Source organism: Pogona vitticeps, chromosome 4 (genome assembly GCF_051106095.1).
Source record: "Pogona vitticeps strain Pit_001003342236 chromosome 4, PviZW2.1, whole genome shotgun sequence".
NCBI lineage: Eukaryota > Metazoa > Chordata > Lepidosauria > Squamata > Agamidae > Pogona > Pogona vitticeps.
This window is the reverse complement of record NC_135786.1, coordinates 109271365-109294258: the sequence shown is the minus strand read 5'-3', so window position 1 is coordinate 109294258 and position 22894 is coordinate 109271365. Positions and strand designations below refer to the sequence as shown.

The following is a 22894-nucleotide window of genomic DNA, read 5'->3' as shown; positions in this document are numbered from 1 at the left end:
TCCCCATTACTTTATCATCTTTCAAGTGTGCCAGGCTAGCTGATGGATTCTGGGAGTTGCATTTCAATTAATAACTTTTCTAAACTCTGATTCAGGGCCTATCATCCCTGAAGGTGCCATCAACTCCACTGATGACGGTTAAACTCTACTGACATGAGTTAAGAAATGCAAGCAGGCGTTCCCTCTCCCCTTACTAGGTAAAAATATAGATATATTGTGGGGGAGGGGGGACTGCACATACATATTTAAGAAAAAAAGATAAGAAAATATGGTTGAAGCATTTAAAGACATGTCAGGTTTTAGAGAGTAAATCATCAGAGCTCTGAAAGAGGCAATAAATGTAACTGCACAAATAAACTCTGAATATAATCTGCAGGCAACTGCTGCTGTTTATTTTGATGCTGAAATTGTAAGTGCATTGATCTGAGCATCTTGAAATATTATCTCACTGTGGACACTGAATGTACATTAACTTGGAATCCACACAGATCTTTTCTGTGCATATATGCATAAACATGGATATAAAGCCTTCCCATCGCCATCTGAGGGAGGCCAGGATGAGTTGAAGATGCAGGGAGTTTTTGTACATACCAGAGGCTTGTGAGAAGCTCTGTGAGCATCAATCCGCTGTTCACAATGCTTTCAGCAAAGTTAGAAGCCAAAAAAACTAAGTGAGGTGGCCTGAAGTTCTCAGGACAATGGTTACCAGGAACCACCGAAGTCAGGGATACATGCAAAATTACTTGTCTCCTGTAAGTTTGCCCAGAAGTCATTGCTTCCTGTGATATTTCTTTCATCCAGCATGAGGAGAGAAGAAGACTTTCTTGAGTTGCCCATAATTTGTGTGAAATGTTTCTGCCAAACCTAGTTTCCTTTCCCTCTGTGAAATTAAGCATCCACACATAGCAATCGCAAACAAACCCTCTGAGGCTTCTATCTATGCAGCAAGGCACCAGCTATGGTGATTTTGAGCATTTGCACCTGCTGCACACAAGCAGCTCTTGCAAATGCAATAATTCTCACCTATCATGGGCAGAAGTACCTTACCATCTCAGAGGCAAGGAGAACATTTTCACAATTTCTTGTTCTTACGGACAAGAACAAGACAACTGAGGACTGAGATCCCAAATGGAATCAAGGATGGGGGGGGGGGAAGTTCCATATGAGAGGAGACATCAGTTTCTCTTCCAATCGCTTGTCCTCAGCGGCACAAAATGTCAGAGTGCTAGAAGTAGTTATTGACCCATCAATTATTTGATATACAACCCACTTATATAAGTGCTGCAAATACCAGTTATTGTGATTTGTGTCTTAATAAATGCACATTTTTGCTGAATGCACATCTTTATCAGTTTCATGGGAAACAGTTGAAGGGATACTCTAGAAACCACATCTTAATTTAAGATAAAATATTGCAAACTGTGAAATGCATAAATAACAACTGTGGGTCCTGATTATGGCAATTTTAATTGTATTTTAATTGTATTTTTGTCATTTTATTGTATTGAATTTTAATTATTGGAAGCCGCCCAGAGACCTCTGGGTAGAGTGGGCGGCATATAAATTAAATAAATAAATAAATAAATAAATAAATAAACCAGGCTTTCATCCAGCTGCAGAGGCAAACTGGACAATAGGTTTCTGGAGCATCTCTTCAGATATTCTTGATGGTGCACAGAATTTGCCATTCCTTCACGAAAAACTTTTGCATGCATCCTCTGCATTTTTGGGGACTGACAAAATGTTTTTTATTCTACTCTGTTCAGATTGTTCTAAAAAAGAATAGCCATTCTTATTTCAAAGGGTATCAACAAAGGAAATAAAAACAGTATTCATGTCATTGGTTGACATTGGTTCTGGTTATCTATAGAATACAAAGTATGGGGCAGGACTTAAGTTTTTTAATTAAGTTTAAAATTTTCTTTTTAAGACTTGGTTTCTTTATTCATTTCACAGCTTGCAATATTTTATCTTTTTTTAAAAAAAAGGCAGAATGGGAAGGTAGAATGGGTCTATAATTCTCCTTACCATGAGATAGTAAGAACTATCTCAACATCTTCCTTGCATAAACTTTTGAGTTTTTTTACACATTTAGTAAAATGAGCAGTACTGAAAAATGGAATAGCAGGTCCTTGTCAAAAGTGTGATTCTCACATTTTTAGGTTGCAACAAATTACATATTACTGCAGATGGTGGTTTTGTTTGCTCACTGTTTGTTTTGCATTTTCTTCTTGGCCACCGCACTTCCCCCATTGTTATGTTGACACTAGATTATTTCACTCAGAGTTGTAGGATCTGGTGATAATTAACCATGAAGGCCTTCCCTGGCACCTGAAGAGAGTGAGAGACAGGGTAGGAAAAATGTTTCCATGTCAGAAGCACACTTGCCCAGAGAGTGCAAGCATTTGTGATTTTAAAAAAATTCAAATGTGTCCTCAGTACAGTGGTGCCTCGCATAGCGAGGTTAATCCGTTCCGGATTAACCTTCGCTATGCTGAAGCATCGTTGAACGGGGCAGGGATTTCCATTGGAACGCATTAAACATGGTTTAATGCGTTCCAGATGGACCAAATACTCACCGTTCAGCGAAGCTTCTTAATGGCCAGCAGCCATTTTCGCGCCCTCGCCTCGCTTAACAAGGGCGCGAAAATGCTGCGCGCGGCCATTTTGGGCCATTTCCGGGCTTCCGGCAGCCATTTTGGCCGCCGAACAGCTGATCGTCGGGCTTCGTTTTGCGAAGATCGGTAAGCGAAACGCTTACCGGTCTTCGCAAAGCGAATTTTCCCCGATTAGAAAAACGTTAAGCGGTCGCATTAGCGATCAGAAAAAACGGATCGCTATGCGATTTCATCGTTATGCGGTGCGCTCGTTAAGCGAGGCACCACTGTATAACTAAATGTAGTCCCTACATGCATTGTATGGGTTGGGTTGAAATTGTCCATACCTTGAATGAAAAGATTGCTTCCATTCACAGAAGGCAACATGGTCCCACAGAGGCACTCCTCTGCAGGAAATGATGTTGGCCAATTGTCTTCTCTTCCATGACCTCATGTGCTACCCCCATACTGCTTTAGAACAGCCATTGTCAACAGGGGCCCTGGCACATTTGAAGGGGGTCACAGGCTGGAAACAATTCTTCACACACCACCTTATAAAGTTAGTTATGCGATTTATACAGTCCTGATTTGGCCTATATTTCATATTGTATTTATAGTCATGGCCAAAGAAAGAAGGATATTAGCTGCTTTGGAAGATCCACCAATGCATTCCACAGAAGTGTTTCAAGAGTTGCAAGGGTTACAAAAAAAGGAGGAATTGCAAGGATTGCTTGTTCCATACCTTCTTCTCAAGCAACTGAAACATCAGTTCTCTGACTCCAGCCTGCTGACTACTGTTTTATCTTTTTGACTCCAGGATCGAACACACAACAAATATTGCCCTTAAACTGATTACACATAGCGCTACACATCCCACATGACAAGTAGGCTAAAACTCTACTGACACTCAAGAATAAACCTTTGCTTGATTCCCAATAAATAGGGATAAACGCACCAGATGTTCAGAGGAAATCATGAGGTTTGTCAATGCGATTGAAGATAATTACGATGGTGATGCAGATCATCAAAGTAATGATGATGACATACTGCAACTACATCAGCCATCCCAGTGTTGCTCACATAATTTCTACATCTCTCATGGGGACTGGGTTATCATAATATATCAGCTGTGCTCCACATCTGCCTGTCAAAAATAGGAACAAAACCAAAATTCCTTACGCGACAGTTTTACCAAGTCAGACATTTTACATATTTCAGCACTGTGGGGCCTGTCACACATGAGCTCCCTTCACTGAAAAAAAAAAATCCTTGGAACATATGTGTATAAATATCATGAATATCACAGAGATGAAGCTAATTGTGTGGATCTTTTTCATCCACTCCCTATCTCTGCAGGTAGCAGCTGGTTGAAAGGGGAAAAAATCATTCTGTTTCTGATTCATGTTACTATCATGTGAGTCTATTTTTCCCCCCTACCTTAATTTCTTTTTTCACCTGTACTATTTTTAAAAATAAAAAAGTTCTGTTAAACACAAATAAGGACATTTATTTTGAAAATTAGTTATTTTTGTAGATTTCTAAAAATGTCTAAAAAATGACTGATTTTTCATTCTAAAAACATTTTTCTCACAAAATGCACACGTCCAAGCATATTTTGATATATCTTCTAAGCTAAAAACTGTGACAGAAGCTGAGTTTGGACGTAACACATTACGAGCGATTTGTGTCTTTTAAATTAATTCCTGCCCCCAATAGTGGATATATAATTTAGTTACATTGTGGTTACAATATAAGGTACAACAATAAGTTTACTTATTTTGCAGCTTAACTTCTGCAGTCTCTTGATAATTGCCCTGTCAAGGTATCAAATAAGAGTAACAGCTGATGGGAAGAGTGATGGGTTTTCAAATAAAGTCAGAAGGATGAAGTCTCCCAACAGGGAGGTGCTATCATTGCATGAAGAAAGGAAAGGAAAGGAAAAACTAGGCCTGCTTTCAAGCACTCCATGTGTTTAGGATAGGTGGCAATGTCAGGACTATGAAAAGACATCTATTGTGCTCTTGGAAAAAGCATAGCACTGAAAAATTCCTTCACTGGAATGCAGCTTGGACAATCCCAACTTGCAGTCCTTCCAAACTAAATTCTCCAAGCTTTGTGAGCAACTTCTTTTTTCAGAGGCACATCAAATCTTTACGTTAAATAGCATGCATTTTTTAAAAGTTTCAGCTATCAACTTCCAATCAAAATTAAAAAATATTTTTGTTAGTTGTTTGTGGGTGTTCATTGTTGGCGTGAGTCTGGATAGGCTCTTGCACTATTTTCTTCTTAAAGGTATGGATTTTTAAAACTTTATTTTGTTTATATGTATTAATATTTTAATGTTGCTTTACGCTATTTAACTGTGTTTAACTGTTTTATACCACAGGTCAATGCCTTCACTTTGTAGAACTGAAGGTTCTTCATCATACCACTCCAAAGGAGTCTGTCATCCATTATCCATAGGTGAATATACAAAGATATATAAATATTCAAAACCAGGCACTCAGATTTGCCTTAATGGTCATAATTTCTGATATCCCATTCTTGATTCTTTTTTAAAAAAATCTCAAGCATGTATTTGCTATTCTTATGAAGAAATCTATGATTATTATTATTTTTGTTTTGGAGAATTCTTATCAAGACATGATCTAGTCAAATTCTCATTCATTTCTAGTTAAGAACATGTGTGTATCAAAGATCACAATGGGAGCAAGGTAAGAGGAGATCATGACAGCAAAATCAGACTATATATCTTCCATAATATGGTTCTGATCTCTGCATTCATTTCATATCATTAATCTCCTTTGCTAGCTGATGTATATCAAGCCTCCAGGACCTGATTTACATAGCAACTTCCAAACAAGGGATGATTCTTTTAGAGTTTCAGTTCTATTGCCATTACTTGTATCTATTCAGACTGCTGGCTTTCCTAATGATTGTCCTATTCTCAGAATATTAATCACAAAATAAGGTGAAAAGAAGCATTTTGCTACTGGCTTTGAAGCATACTTTCAGGTTTAATCTGGCAATCAAACGAACACTACCAATTTTCCCCATCAGATTGTTAATTGCTTTTAAATGTGCCTGTAATCAATAAAATAGACCCAAAGGCCTAAAGCCAGTATTTATAAACAACTGTCAGAAAATCTTGATGGTGACAATAAAGAGGGCAAGGAAATTAGAGAATCAGCTAAAATACCCTAATTACTTTACAAAACACTGTTTTCTGATATTACACTGATTCTTAGGTTGCAGCCTTCACCCCTGGAGTAGGAAAAGCAAAAGGTGCAAGTTCCTATCATTTCTCATTTAGAGGGAAACAACATCCTGACAGCCATTTCCTTCACAATTTTTTGCTTCCCTAACAATTTCTCTAATCAAAAAGAGCATAAGAATGAACTCCCAGAGTTGCCTCATTGCATTGGTGTCAACCAAGAGTAGCATACATTTTATGCCATGACCAGCCAATAAATTGCACTAACCAGCATAGAAAACCTGTTTAATTTATCTCAGAATCCGTCAGAGAATTTGCTAAATCAGGAACATTCAGATTGCCCTAAAGTGGTGGCAAATCTATACTAGACTCTTCTTTATAGCAATGAAGAACTTTATAAACCTGGGCCCCATCCTGACTCAACAATAGCCTGTTTGCAGTCCTACAACAAGAGGGTGTAGTTGTTTGAACAACTATTATTATCATCATCATCATCATCATCAGTAGTAGTAGTAGTATTAGTTAGTATGCTGCATTTCACCCAACAAAGAGAGGCTGTGGCAAGCTGGCTCCCAACACCCACCGCAGCAATGACAGCACTGGCTGGGCCATTGCTCTGACCAGATAATCAATGGCTGGCTTGTTCAGCAAAAGGGCAGGGCTCCTCTAAGATGGAGTTTTAGAGGAGAAGTTTCCAGTCAGGTGGACTGGATGATATTTATTTCCTTCCCCAGATCTTTCTGGCTTCATTGTTCAGTCTTCACAGTTCAGGCTCTTCACACTTTACTCTTCAGACCTGATGAAGTCCATCTTTCAGGTTTGGAAAAGGAACAATGGTTGAAAGGAATTAAACAATGGACACCAGTCTTGGATGGAGCTGCAGTAGCTTTGTGGGTGTCAGGTGGTGTAAGTGACTCAGTGGCAGTTGTATGAGTAGGACAAGATCCAGCCTTGGGGATAGGGTCAGGCAGGTTCCTGTCTCAGTCATGGATCCCTAAGGGAATTGTGGGAGCTAGAAGCCAGCAGGAGTGCCCCCAGCTTGGCTAATGGTCTGGGTTTACCAACATATAGCAGTAGGTCTTCAGTGCTATTCTGTGGGGTATTGAACAACAGCCCCCCTCCAAAAAAAATGGAGTAACTGATAAATCAGGGTTCCTACTACTTAGCAGTACCCTGTGTGGTGCAATGAATAGTGAGAGAGACTAGGACACAGGAAATTTGAGTTCAAATCCTACTTGCCCATAGAAACTCACCGCTAATGCCAGTGCTGTCGAGACAGAACTTGACAACTTATAACACACACACTGCTTAACACTCTGAAATCCAATATTATCCTGTTTAGTTCCAACCTATGTCAAAGTTTTGCTACTATTTTGCTGTACAAACCCTGTATTTTGAAATGCACCTCCAATAGAGAAACTGGAATACCCAGTGTGAGTGCCTGTTGAGCACCAGAAAATGAACACTGCCCATTTCACTCCCAAACTATGTCAAAGTGTTGCAATCATTTTGGAGTGCAAATCCCACTTTTCCACAGGCAAATTTCACAGTTTTAACAATGTACTATGTGCAGAAGTACCTGCTTTCATCTCACCTGGATCTCCTACCATTCAATTTCAGTGCATGATTGCAGGGTTCTAGTATTACCAGAGACACAGAAAAGCTTCTCATTATGTCTCTTCCCCACATCATGCATAATTTTATACACTTTGAACATATCTTCTCTCATTTCTCTTTTTTTCCTAAGCTAAACTCTGATACTAATCTTAAGGGATGGAGACTTGAGTTGGCAGACTCCCTGTCAAGTCAGACTTAAGTTGCACCAGCAACTTGACTCAGACTCAATTCGTGGTGGTGGTTGTTTTTCAGTGATTCAAACTTGACTCGTGACTCAGAACTCACCCACCCCTCCCTTTTTTTCTGGGGGGGGGGGAAAGTTTGTTTTTAATGGGGACTTAGGCTTGGGGCTTGGAACTCAGGACTTGGTACCAAAGACTTGGACTTGAACTAGGGACTTAAACTCAAAGACTTGCCAACATACCTGATAATCTTTCCTCAAATGTGAGTACAACCCTGTACTCACTTGGGCTGCCCTAATGTGCCCCTTTTCTAGATCTGGAATATCCTTCTTCAGTTGCTCTTTTTTGTGATTCCCCAGCTTGTTCTTACCTATGGTTCTCTCCTGCCTACTACCTCTTGATCAAATAGTTCATGCATATCTTCCCAATGTGCTGTACAGTCTCAGATGACATGATCAACCAAGGAGGGTCCAAGGACCAGTTTTCCATCCCTGAACCTACCAGGGCTAAAACCTTGACACTAAGAACAACAACAACAACAACAACAACAAAAAAATGAAATGTGATTGGAAGTTCCTTTCAGTTTCATTTTTGCTTTGTTGTTTTAGTGGGATGGGGCATGTACCTCATTTTATTGCAAAACCACAACTCATCAAGGCTTCCAGAAATAGGGAAGGGTCTCTCCTTGTTTTTCCATGGGAGGACATCCAGAAACCACATAAATGATCTTGGTGGTTGCCCATCCTTGCTTTAACAGGAAAATATTGGCTTTCTGCATATCTGTGAATATGCATACTGTACATCCTTGGGTGCCCCTGTAACTCGCTTCCCTCTCTTACCTTCTAATTACCCGAAGTTGTGACCTAATTAATGTGGCTTCCTCCCTTCATGCCCTTCCAGTGTCCCCAGAGAGTAAGAATGGGATGGGCAAAAACACACCTGCTCCCTAGAACAGCCAGTCATGGGAGGAGGTGAAAAATTCACATCTGGTATGCGGATGACACTCAGCTCTACATCTCCTTTTTGCCAACCGCAGGAGATGCTGTTCTGTCCCTTCGCCGCTGCCTGGGGGCTGTACTGCAATGGATGCAGGAGAATGGGCTAAGGCTGAACCCGGACAGGACGGAGGTACTGAGGGTGGGTCTCCCCACAGTTGGGGATTTGGGAAACTCCCTCTCTTTTGGGGGGGTGAATCTGCCCGCCAGGGATGGGGTCCGCAGTCTGGGGATCCATCTGGACCCGACGCTCACTATGGAATCCCAGGTGGCGTCGGTGGTCCGCACCGCCTTTTTTCACCTCAGGCGGATAGCACAGCTGTGGCCCTACCTTGATGTGGGGGCACTCACTACCTTAGTGCATGCGCTCGTAGTCTCACGATTTTAAATGCTGTAAGCCGCCCAGAGACCTTCAGGTAGTGTGGGCGGCATATAAGTCAAATAAATAAATAAATAAATAAATAAATAAATAAATAAATAAATAAATAAATAAATAAATAAATAAATAAATAAATAAATAAGATTAGACCACTGCAACGCGCTCTACGTGGGGCTACCTTTGAGGCTGCTGCGGAAACTACAGGTGGTGCAGAATGCGGCGGCCAGTTTACTTAGTGGAGGGAAAAAATACCAACACATTTCACCCACACTGGCTGCACTGCATTGGCTGCCCATCTGATTCCGTATCGACTTCAAAGTGTTGATGCTCACGTACAAAGCCCTAAATGGTTTAGGGCCTCGATACTTGGCGGAACGCCTACTCTCACCAAGGTCTACCTGTGTCATTCGTGCGAGCCAGGAGGTGAGTCTGAGGAGCCTAATGCCGAAGGAGGCCCGGAAGGAAAAGACAAGAAATCGGGCCTTCTCGGTGGTGGCTCCTCACCTCTGGAACAATCTACCTTCTGAGATTCACAGGATGTTTCAGCAGGCCTTCCCATCAAATAATTCCTGATGCCTTTCCTTTCCTCTTTCTTTATTTTTATTGTTTCTCTCACTCTGTGTATTGCTTTTATTATTTAAATTATTTATATTTTTCATTGTATTTTTATGATTGTTAGCCGCCTAGAGTGGTCCTGACCCGATCAGATAGGCGGGATGTGAAATAAATAAATAAATAAATAAATAAATAAATAAATAAATAAATAAATAAATAAATAAATAAATAAATAAATAAATAAATAAATGAATAAACAAACAAACAAATAAATAAATAAATAAATAAATAAATAAATAAATAAATAAATGACCAGCTATTCTCATTCTTAATTCTCCAGGGCAGGCAGCTGGTCTGTGTGACTGAAGCAGAAGAAATGCCGAGGCAGGGAGGCTCAGCCTTCTGAAGGCTAGTTTGATTTCCCCCTCACTTGGTGCTGACATCATCAGCCTGCACTTGCCATTTCTGAGTGGGCAGGCAAAGAGTCTCTGCTTCAGGAGCTCTATACTTTGCGGAGCAGCCATGCCTTAACTCTTTGGCTAAGTTGTATCCTAAGCCATGTGGACAATAAGAGGCCAAGGAATCATAATTGTATTTGTGATTCAGAAGGCTTGGATTCAAACCCCATGCAGCCATGGAAGCTCACTGGGGTTATGATACTGGTAAAACCACTCTTTAAATTTCTTACTAAGCTGGCTGGATAGCTCAGTGGGATTCACATCTGGCTGCAGAGCCAAAGGTTGGGAGTTTGGTTCTCCACTGTGCCCCCACAACCAGCCTTTATGGCCTTGGGCAAGATGCATTGTCGCAGGATGCTCCCAGAAGAAGGAAATAGCAAACCACTTCTGAATATTCTGTACCTGGAAAACCCTGGAAAGGGTTACTTGATGCCATGCACACAAACACAAATATATCACTTATCCTAAAAGCCCTATTAAGGTTGCTATAAGTTGGTTCTGACTTGACAGCACATAACAACAAACTGCAATATCAAGCTGACTCACATGCTACACAACTTGTAGTCTTCCCATAATTTATGCTTCTGTATCCCAGTGTTTAGCAAAGTTGTTTGTTTTAATTTATTTTTGTCTGTGCTACTTATATCTGTGTCATCAAGGACTGCATTACTAGCACTGGCATTGGTGGGAGTAGCTTCGGCTTGGCAATTTGTCTTCTTCACCTACCCCTTTCACCTCTACTGGTTCTGTGGCCGGGAATTATTGGCCAGTCATTCATTTGCCAACAGGCTCTGTTTGGACAAGGACAAACTAATAATATTAATAACCATGTGCCATCAAGTCAGTTCTAACTTATGGCAACCCCTTTCAATGTTTACCAAGTAGACAGTACTCATAATTGGTTCCTGTTTCTGGAGGCGCCCTGAGACTGTGCAGCTAGCCCAAGGCCACACAGGTTGGTTTTACTCACAGGAGGCAAGGGGAGAATCGAACTCCCAAACTCTGGCTCTGCAGCCAGATACCCAAAACCACTGCTTTTAACACCTTTTTTGGAAGTGGTGCTTCCCCGAATGATGAAGGACAGCTGTTTTGTCATAGCATGTGATTCTTCTCACATGCACAACCTTCATTTTATGCCTGGGTATTGGAAGGTAAAATGGGATTAATTCACAAATTAGCATGCCAAGGCATTTATCTCTGTAATAATCCCACAATGGGACTCAGGGAACAAGGACTCCTATTAATGCCCTCTGTTGGCTCTAGTTTGCTACTTTTAAATACACATGGCTATGAATAATACCAGCAACAACTCATTTCTTCATGGAGCCTCTGTGATTTGAATTAGAGGCTGACGGCAGATTTACCCACCAGCTACTCTGCCTCTCTTTAAAAAGCTTTATCTTCTCTTTCTCGCTTTTTACTCTCCAGCAGGGAGTGAGAGCAATGTTTTTTCATCCATCCACATCATTTGAAGGAAATAAAGTTTGGAAGGTCTTTTTCAAGCCTTCCCAACTGTACCCTTGTTTCATTTATTCTCCTGCTTGAAAAAAGTACTCACAGGTTGACAATGCAACACATACCTTCTGCTCAAATGTGAATCCAACTTATTTCCTTCTAGCTCGAGGAGGAAACATGTGCTTGGGACATGATGGATGGCACTGCATGGGCATTACCACGCATGCTCATTTGGTGGTAGGACTGGGGGAGGGCAGAGAAATTAAATGAACTGAGGAGAATAAAAGGTTTCTGAAGGAAAGGGAAAGAGGAGAGACTTCTGGACACCCTGTCGCTCTCAAGATGCCTGCAAGGTGCCCACAAAGGCATCATAACTAAGAGACGAAAATCAGAATCTGCAAAGAAGCACAACTGGGGTATAACAAGAACAGTTGCCATGGGACAACTATTAAAAAGACAAACCATTATTTCATTAACATCTCATAGCATAGGGAGATGCAGTGGGCTGCTGAAAAAGGTTCCCCACAGTACATAGTATATTGGGGAATGTAGGCAATATCACTGCTAGGATAAAGCAGTCCCGTCAAATTCAAGAGGCACCTACACAGACCCAGAGTGACCAGACTTTGCTAATTTTTGTCAAGGGAGAAGAAGAGATGGAGAAGACCAGGAGAGGGGAGTTGGATGAGGTGTGAGCACCCCATGCCTGTCTTTTCCTCCCCTGAATCATAAAGATAGCAACAGCGTGATGGTGGAACTCCATCCCAAGAGTAGTCAGGCTGTTTCCATCTGTTTTGAGCTCATACTCCAAAATTAAACCGATGATTCCATAAGGCCTTTGGTATAAAGAAAACACTTCAATGTATCTTACTGTTCACCATTTTGCTGGCCCTGGTGGGCAGAAAAGCAATAAGCACATACTTTTAATAAATGTTTTTAATAATGAAATAATGTGACACAGCACAGAAGCTGCAGCTGTACTAAATCCACAAAGGGCAATGCCAGAGACCTCTGGGTAGTTTGGGCGGCATATAAATTGAATAAATAAATAAAATAAATAAAATAATAATTAATGGAACACAATACATGGACTGACATGAGGAAAATATGAAAAATTGATTGCTGAAATGAAGATGACCAAAGTGAATTTCTATGAGGTAATAACTACAACATGAATTTAAATTATTAGTAGTATTTAAGGTTAGAAAGGAAGGGGAAGAAAGGCAGGGGTAAAGAGTCTAAAGGCTGAGTCAGCCACTGTGGTATTTAATTAGTGTTCTGGCCTTCTTGACAGCAAAGAGGGTCAGTATGAAGCATCTTTATCAAGAGTCCATGAAAACCATTAAAAGGAATGTAAAGGGATAATTTACTATTTCTCTTGTCAGAATGCATGAAGGTATACTTGTTGAACATAGCCTAATGAAATGCTGCTATTTATCCATCCATTCTTTCTTTCCTTCTTTCCTTCTCCTGAAAATAATTTTAATTTTATTAGTTCCAGAGTGTCAGCAAAAAAGAAAAAAAAAGTTTAGTTCTTCACTCTGTAATTTCATCTCAACACAACATTGTTCTGTATTCCTATTCATTTACTGTATTTCAGCATTCACACTCTCCAGATTTGTATCCCACTCCAGATACTGAAATTAGAAAATTCACTTAGCAGCACATGCTGCATGCTTGCAAGATACTGTCATAACACGACATATGGTGTGCGTTGTCATTAATTCTTTAACTAACAAAGCTTAGCAAACAATTCCAGCTTTGGGCTGTTACTTGCTTTTGTAGTTCTCCATTTTTAGTACAGTTTCTTAAAAACAAAATGAGAAATCTGTACTTTTTTCTTCTTCTCAACACCAACAGGATGTTATTGTTCTTGCTTGGCCTACATTAACTTACAAGGCACCTGGACTATTATTTTTAGATTGGTCTTAAATCCCTATAGGCGGATGTGGACATTGCTTTGTTTTTCTTTGACACCACAGCTTAGTCCCCTTAGAGTTGCAAAATGACATCATTGGACCATAACAATTTATCATTCTGAGGACAATTTAACAGCCTAAAGTGCTTGCATTACAATGGCAAGATGACAGAATGAGATAAAAAGTTACTCCTATAAAAGCTGCAGAATGAATGTTCTATGTCCCATTTTTGTTCTCCTTCTTTTTAAAAAAAAGGGTTTTTTTTTTGCAAACCATAGACATAGAGTTTATATTGTTTTTTGAACTCACACTTTGAAAATAACCCACAGTGCTTTTCTTTAGTCAGGGAGGATGTTGAGGCCAGACAGAAAGATGTTCAAGCTTTGAAATAGCAATAAAAATGTGGCTACTCTGAGATTTAAAGCCAACTTGAAGGGTCTTGCTCAGGTAAGACAGTTGTGGACATTTTGAGGATGATTAAAACAGTTCAACAAGCTTAGCACAATCTCTCTCACACACATTTCTGGGCACACACTCCAATCTTTGTTGTGACCATACACCAGATGAACGTAAAACTGAAAATGAACTGCCGAAGTGAAACATTTCCACTTCCTCCACAACAACAACAACAGCAACAACAGCAAGGACTAGTGACATTTCATAAGCTGATATAATATAGTTCAAATATTCCCCCCGTTTCATCATTTGCCATTAATTGTGCCTGAAGGATTAAGGATCAATAGCTTCTTAATCCCTTCAAATTTGATAACACCCTTTAATTTTCCCAATGTTAGCTTCTGTTCTTTCAGACGGACAACTTTAATTACTTGGTTTTTCACATTCCTTTCTTTATATTTTTCAATGTAAAACTGTTCAATTTCACAATCTGAACATAACAAAAGAGAGAATAATCAGTAATATGGAACTTTCTCCGCATTTGGAAAAGAAGCTGGCAAAAAGGGTATTAAGAAAATGTATTGAAAAGGAAGTTAAATGATTACTAAACAATAACCATCCAGGTCATATCTACAGGAAACAATAATACTGGCAAGACAGAAGATGTTTTGAATTAAAAGCATATAAAGGTTTTTAAGTCTTCACAGTTTTTTTTATTTTCCATACTGGACATCCTGGTGCTACATGTATACATGCACACAGAGAGAGACATACAAACACAAACATACCATAGGTACCAATAAAGTTGGGGAGGGAACACAAGACATAGAAAAATACCTGAATTGTGACAGAACATCCATGGGAGAGATACAGAGAAGCTGGTGTCATCTGAACTCTTTGTAAAAAATGAGAGAACAAAGAGTAGAAATTCTAGACACAGCCTTTTTCAGCCTTTACCCCTATTAAAGAGTAGTGGTTCATTTTAGAGTACTACTGGTCTAATTTCAGCCATCCAGGACAAAGACTCATACTCACAAACAGGCAGAACAAATGTACATCTTAGGATCAGATTCCTATACCACTGAGGAATGGCTCTCTCTGATCCAACAAAAAAAGGAGGTCCATGGCTATGCCCCTTGATTCTGTTCTAATGCTTGGACAGCAACAGGCCTGTAGAGCACTCACCTTTACAATACTGAGAAGCAAACATAGTTCTCCTTAGTGAACAGAACCTGTTCCCCTTTGGCAAGTGGAGCCCTTCCATCATATGGGACTCTCACACACAAGAGAGTCATGCAAGCGCATCCTACTGAAAGGCAAAAGCAAAATTGGGGGCAGGTAGATACAAGTTAGATTGATGTTCAGCCTCCCAAATCCACTGCTGTCACATAACCTCCAGCTAGTCAACATTAAATAGGAAAGATAACATAAACAGTAAAAGCAATTGATTCACCTCTGGCCACTTTTTGAACATTCATTTGTTACTCCAACCTTACAGATAAAGTGGTGGCCAATTGCATTCTTCAGACACTGAGATACTCAGGCTGTGTGCCTGGGAGTGTGTGCCAATACACATGCACACATTTCTGTGTGCTTAATTTGGACGTCTGTGTTACATGATCCTACACACAGAGATTAGAACTGGCAAGGTGAGGCTACTGAGAAAACTTACCGCAGTTATTGCTGTACAGAGACATCTGCTCTCAGCTAGGTAGAACAGTATTGTTATATTGTCCCTTAGGTTGCAAAGTAGCAACCAGCAATGGCACACTGTAGAATGTGAAACAGTTCCAACTTACATTCCACTGAATCAGACAGTCCAAGAGAAATAAACAGAACAACACAAAAAGTCAAGGCATATCTACTCCAGTATTTGGTTCCTACCAGCAGTGCATGTTTGAAACAGAACCCCCTATTTCCTATCCAACCAGTATTCTGAGGCACATTGCCTCTCACTCTGGAAAAAATATAGTCATCATAACTATACAAGATTACACAAGGTTACACAAATAACCTTATCCTTCATAACATTTTTCATTTCAGGAGGGGATCGTAGGTTCCTCCTTTAATCAAAAGTTTCCAAAGCTTTCAGAATTTACCTTTAATAACACCTCTGTTGTTGCCTCCTAGATAGGAACTGGTAGATGAATCTCAAATCCTAAACTGAAGTGGTAGGAAGAAGAACAGTTTTGTGGCTGGAAAAATATTGTAAGACAGTTCCAGAGTCCAGTGCTTTTTGCTAATTCTGTCCCTCAAGAGCAGGAATGTTAAAACTGTTAGACAGTCTGCAGGACCTGGGAGAATGTAGAAATGAGTATTTGCTTGGAGGATGCTGGAAGCTCAAGTCTTTCTGGTCTGATGTGCTCCACATCATAACATGCCCCTCCTTGCATTTTAGACTTTGTTGAGAATTGAGCAGAAAACACCAATAAATGCCTTCCATTGTTTTTCATTCATCATAAATCCTTATGTTCCTACAGATATCTTTATATTTTTCCACACAGTTCTTGCCTACTGACACCTTTATGACATATGTCTTTTCAAATATTAATACATCAAGGGAGGTAAAGGGGAACAAATAAATCTCTGCCCCAGAATGCCCCTCTTTTACCCCCAGGCTATTCACCTGTCCTTTTGAAATGCTGCAGGTTTCTTCAGTAAGGCAATTCTTTAAGTCACTGCCATCCAAATTCCCCATAAAACAAAACCTTTGCTGGTAGGCAGATCCATTTTTTGGGAATGGCCATACTGTAGAGATTGTTCTTGCGCAAAATTACCTGCACATTTTATTCTGACACCTGTCAGGTTTGTTCCCCTCAGGGAAGGAAACTATCTCTGCAATTTTCAACCACTTCAGCCAAGAGAAAAAAAGTTTTGGCAGTTCCCTTTAAAGGAAAATGCAAACATTTAAAAGTACATTTCAAACAAAAAACCACTGAAATGTGGGAAGCATAATCCCCTGATAAGTAGGCAGATCTGTTTGTAAATTGTGCCTTGTTCTGACAAATGGGGGGAAATGTTTTAGCTATTTTTAAATTTCCAATTATAGTCCAAGGGACAAATGAAGACAAGGAATTTTGAAATGAGATTTGGATTCAGGCCCAAGTTGAATTAGACCCAAGTTGAGTCGGTTGAATCAAAGTTGTACTGCTGCCAACTTTTCCGCTACTGCTTGCCCATGTGAGTGTTGCCACATGGTTTTATATTCTTGCCTCAGGTGCAAAATTAGCTAGTTACAGCCTTGGAAAAAAAACCTGCAGCTTGCAATGCACTGTGTCAGTTTTCATTATGTGTGGCAGCTTCCTGCAAGGACTAGTTCAAAATAAATACATCAGTATAGAGGAGGTGATGCCCAGTGTGGTTTAGTGGGTAGAGTGATGGATCTCTGCTCAGCCATGGAAACCCACTGTGAGCTTCGAACTGGTAAAGACATTCCTTAAATATCTCACTTACCTTGAAAGCCATATTAGGGTCATTATAAATTGGTTCCAATGAGATGGCACAGAACAGCCACATAAATAGAAGGTGAAGAGGCTGGCATAAATTCTCCTGCTGCCCAATACAGAAAGAAAAGTGAAGTCCACCCACTGTATGAGTGACTGGCTACATGGCTGGCTACATGAGTGACTTTTGGATGGATTGTTATGTATTACTGCTCTGACTGGGTTTTTAGTACTCCTTCTGTTTACCCTCTCTCAGAGTGGTATTTGTTTCTTTCTTTTTAGTACTTGCACACGTATTGTTCTAGCTTTAATATTATCTTTTAATGATGTAATCCACAGTTGTATACCCATTGTTTAAATATTTCCTTTCAATGATGTAAGCTGCCTTGGGTCCTTTTAAAGGAGAAAGGTGAGGTAAATATATTTTAGATAAATAAATATATGGGAATCCCTTCTCTGCTCCCCACGTGTCAACATGTGAAATGGGAGCCAGAACTTTTTTTTTTCTCATCTTGGGCCACAGGAATACCTCCTGCCCTTCCCCATACTGATTTATATTTTCTGAAATAATTCTTGCAGGAGGTGTGGATCATTAAGAAGACAGATGTAACATGTTGCAGGTTGCAGTTCATTTCAAGACTGTGACTACACCAGAGGAATGAACCATAAAATCAGAGCCCCTGATCTCCATGCCCCCCCTTCTAGAGAATGAGTGGGGAAAAACACAATGTGGAGGCAGGGACATACATAGTACCATATGAAGTTTTAAATTCATAAAGCTTGGTTCATTTCAGTTTGGTAAGTCCTATTCAGCCATTGTTCAGCTATGGTTTTTCATTCAGCTATGGTTTTTCCAGTAGCAATGTATAGAAGTGAGAGCAGGACCATAAAGAAGGCTGACCGCCAAAGAATTGATGTTTTTGAATTGTGGTGCTGGAGGAGACTCTTGAGTCCCCTGGACTGCAAGGAGAACAAACCTATCCATTCTAAAAGAAATCAACCGTTAGTGCTCACTGGAAGGACAGATCCTGAAGCTGAGGCTCCAATACTTTGGCCATCCCATGAGAAAAGAAGACTCCCTGGAAAAGACCCTGATGTTGGGAAAGTGTGAAGGCAGGAGGAGAAGGGGACGACAGAGGACGAGATGGTTGGACAGTGCCACCAAAGCTACCAACATGAATTTGACCAAACTCCGGGAGGCAGTGGAAGACAGGAGGGCCTGGCATGCTCTGGTCCATGGGGTCATGAAGAATCAGACACGACATAAAGACTAAATAACAACAATTTAGCCATTCCCCAACCCAGATGTGCTTGTCACACTTGTAAAGGAGAGTGACTGCCACCTCCCTCTTTGGTGCCACTTCCTACACATGGGGAATGAAAAACCTACAGAGGAAACGACCCTGGTGACATAGAAGCTTGACATACAAAAAGAGCATAGGGTCAAGCAAGAATGCCTCATCTATGTGCATGTGATCTTGTCAATTTCTACATACAGGAAGTGAGGACGGATGGGAGAAAAGCCAGCCAGTCTTCTTCTTTAGTTGCGGTGAGCTTTCCTTAGATGGGAAAGACAGAATGGGGCTTCTGAAAAATACACCTTTTTCCTAATCACATGGTGCTATTGAGATGGTAGATGCATCTTTTACAGGATTTTTCTCTCTCAGCTTTGGGCATCCAAGGCAAGCATTTGACTTTGTTCATCTTTGCTACAGCTTTAGTTCCTTTTCTTCAGAAAAAGAGCTGCAGTCTTGGATTCATTGGAAAACCAGCAAGCAAGCAGACTCACCCTGGAATCAATAAAAAAAGGGACCAAGGCTATTAGAAACTGCTATTGGAAGTTCTCAGTATGTTTTGAGTTGGTAGATTTGCTTCCTTTTTCCTACTTGCTTCATTTGCCTATAAGGGAAGATTTTGGGGACTGTTATTTTCTCATGCAGAACTTTTTCTTTTTTCTTTTTTTGGAGCTCATTTCAAGTTCTAAACAACACCCTTAATTGTCTTTTCTTTAAAGTCATTTTCTCTGCTTTTACAACAAAGCCAAATGTTGGAAGGAAGATTATTTCAGACAGAGCTTTCTTCAGACAACTACAAAAATAATCTTGCTAATGGAACTGTAAGAGTATCTGACTGATGTATGCACAAGGCTTTGAAATCTGGGGCAGCAGGGCTGGGAAGTAACTTGCCCGTACCACATCAAAGCTTTGCTACAGGAAAAAAAAAAACAGTTTCTTGCTAAGTTTTAGAACTGGTACAAAACTGAAAAGGTTGCTTCAAGATAGTACAGTATCAGCTCTCTGCCAGAAAGGAATGCGTAGTTTTAAAAAATAGTACAAAAGTTTCCTTTTAAGTTTCCAAAACCACCAAATTATGGGATGTTGAGGTTTTTATCTGTGTCATAAGCAGAAGTCGCAGAAGAGGCATTTCAGATAAATTATTGTCTCTAAATATGAAGCTCTGAACCAGGGAGAAAATGAGTGCCTTCTTTCAAAGCTTCCATTTGTTTCATGCAGAAGTATTTCGCAGTTGGTTGTGTCCTCTTGTCCGCGCTTTTGAAACTTGGAAAGAAAAATCTCAGTGGATTATTTTCCAGTCTATCCTTCAGAACATCCACAAACATGGAAATAAGGTATGCACTGCTCTTCAGACCTGTTTTCACAGCTTAAAGATCTCATATGTGGCTGTGAGCTTTAATAGAAATGTTTAAAACTGCATAGAGGAAGACCCTCTCTCTCTCTCTCTCTCTCTCTCTCTCTCTCTCTCACACACACACACACACACACACACACACACACACACACACACACACACACACACACAGAGAGAGAGAGAGAGACAGAGACAGAGACAGAGACAGAGACAGAGACAGAGACAGAGAGAGCAACATGAATCATGATCCTTTTCCACAACAAGGGAACAACCTGCGTGTAAACTCCTATAAATTTAAAATAGTTCACATACAATTTGCCAGCATTGGAGAGCCTCCAGCATCAAGTGATGTTTTTAAAGTGGAAAACAGCCATCAAAGATGGGAGATCACATGTGAAGTTTCATCAACTTCAATCAGTTCAGACAGAATGCTGTTCAACGAAGTCAGCTCATTCATTCTGCCACCACCCATCAGTTGAATAAGGAAACCAAATTACAGAATCCAGGTGTGAACTCAGCCACTAAGCCATATTATCCAAAATATTCTGCAGATTGGATCCCATAGGCAACCAGACTGGCAGAAGGCAATGTCTTTGAACCTTTTTCACACGTTGAAAGTGCTACATAGAAGGCCAAGGGACTGTGATAAATAAGGTGAGCTGTAGTATTGAGGATGAGAGAGGAAGATCACCAAAAATTGCTGGAAAGGGACTTCCATTAGCAGAACCCTTTCAGTGGAGATGGCAGGTCTTAGATTCGATACCACAAAAAAAAAAAACAAAAAAAAAACAACGTAATTATGCCCAATAAATGTGTCCAAAAATGTTCCAAAATCTGTATTTGCTGATTTGTTGAGATGCTAAATATCATTCATTTATACAGGCTGACGTTTTGTCTTTCAATTTCCTCCAATTTTTGTTTTTGAAGCTTTTAAAGTTTTCCTGAAGCTTTTGGTGCTCAGATGGTAGTAGAAATGTTTCTGATTTATGTGCATCTGATAATACAGATGGATGCATTACTCATTATATTTTCTTTTTATAAAAGCCACTGCTTGTTGATTGTGGTCATGCATCAGTTATCTTAAGCATTTCAAACCACATTGAGCCTGCGAGAAGAGATGGTAGAGGAAAACTGTTCTTTTATGATATACAGGTTTTACATCTCCATAAATACCTTGAGGTGAGTAAGAAAATGAATTGCTACATCAGACGAGGTTCATTTCATCTGTTCAGGTACACACCTACAGATGTTTAACACATGGAGGAAAAATACTACTGGTTCCACGTACCCCAATGCTAAAGATGTGCAAAAATATTATAGATTCCATAAATATATAGCAAGAGCATTTCCTTCCTTCCTTCCTTCCTTCCTTCCTTCCTTCCTTCCTTCCTTCCTTCCTTCCTTCCTTCCTTCCTTCCTTCCTTCCTTCCTTCCTTCCTTCCTTCCTTCCTTCCTTCCTTCCTTCCTTCCTTCCTTCTTCATATCAGAGATACACCCATGGTGGGCCATAAATCACATGCACATAAATACTGCATTGATTGAATTTCTCCAAATTCACAGAATGTTTGTCCTGTAGTTAAATCTGTCCTGTAGCCCCATTTTACTTGATTATTCTTTGGTCTTCCTACACAGCTTCAAAGTCTATATTTGGCATGGTCTATTGTTTATGTTCTCCATAGCTTTAGCCTAGTTTCTTCTGGTTTAATATTTAGAGCTTGAGATGCGTGCAGAAAATCCTTCCACATTAGCTTTCGCCTAGGGGTTTGGTGTCCATGAAATGCACGAGTTTGGTGTTGTATTACCTTATTTCATTTGTTACTGCTAGCATTTCTCAGCATACTTCTGGAGGGGCAATGCCGGCCAGATAATAAACTTTTTTGGTGAAGATAAGTTTCGGGCAACCAGTAACAAAGACTCATTCAGGGCTACATACACTTGTTTTGCATGTGCTGATTTACCCCATATGGTGCTAGCATATTCTGCTGTAGAATACCACAAAACTGCTGCTCTTAGTTGTTTGTGGGTATGCACCCCAGTCTGTCCCAGTCCATTTCCTAAGTAAAAAGCATTCTGCATCCTCCTCATCAGGACTACAATCCAGATTCCATAACAGAGGGCTGGAAGTCAAACTGGATTTCTAAGAAGATTTACCAATATTGCACCTAGCTCAAAGGCCTTAATTATAAAGGCCTTCCTCTTGCAGGGAGGAAGGATGCATCTGTGTGCTCTGGGGAGATGGAGTGGAGGGCATATAGATCATGTTTCTTAAGTACTTTCCCAGTTCCATTTCTGATATTATATGGTTTCAACTAGATGCTAAATTTCTGAAGTTCTGCTACCTATGGTCTCAGTCCAGGAAAAAAAGAACCACTAGAACCACATCTTATTAGCAACTTTAATTAGCACAGTATGCAGATTTGCACAAATCATATATCAATTTTAAAGAATTTAGGGGTTTTGGAGGAGGCAACTAATGCTTTATTTGTTTGTTTCAAACTTACTCAGAAGACTTTCTAATTTCCTCTTTTTTTACCACTTCTTCCGTGCCCTCTCACAGTCTTGCTTTGAATTAAATCTATCTGATAAATCTTCATGACTCATTTACCGCTGGCTTCTTCCCCCCATCTCTGATCTATTATCGAGATCTATAAGGAGAACCCATCCATACCTCATTATCTTTGGGAAATTGGTCCAGCTGACAATCCAGAAGCAACATCAGGTACAGCAAGTTTTTTCTTTTTCTTTTTCTTTTTTAATGGCTTTAATCAGTGGCTCTGAAAAGCTCCAGTGTAGCTTATTGCATTTATGAACTTAGAAAACAGATTTTCTTTTTGACTTCCAGAACTACGATCATATCCTGATGACAAATTATTTTCTTTAGTTACCCCCCCCCATAGTCAATGGTGTATTAATGTTCAATTTTTTTTCTCTCTCTTTCCACAGAGCTCCCACTCCACACTTGGCACTCCATTGTACTCAGCCTTAGTCAGCGTTCCTGCATATGGCAATTTACAAGTATTTGCTGTCATCTCTTC

At 40.0% G+C, this 22894-nt stretch overlaps 1 protein-coding gene across 6 annotated transcripts in view; it reads right to left on the bottom strand.

Moving 5' to 3' along the window:
- BRINP3 (BMP/retinoic acid inducible neural specific 3) overlaps positions 1 to 22894 on the bottom strand; it is a 369852-nt gene that overhangs the window by 199170 nt on the left and 147788 nt on the right. The window lies entirely within an intron of this gene.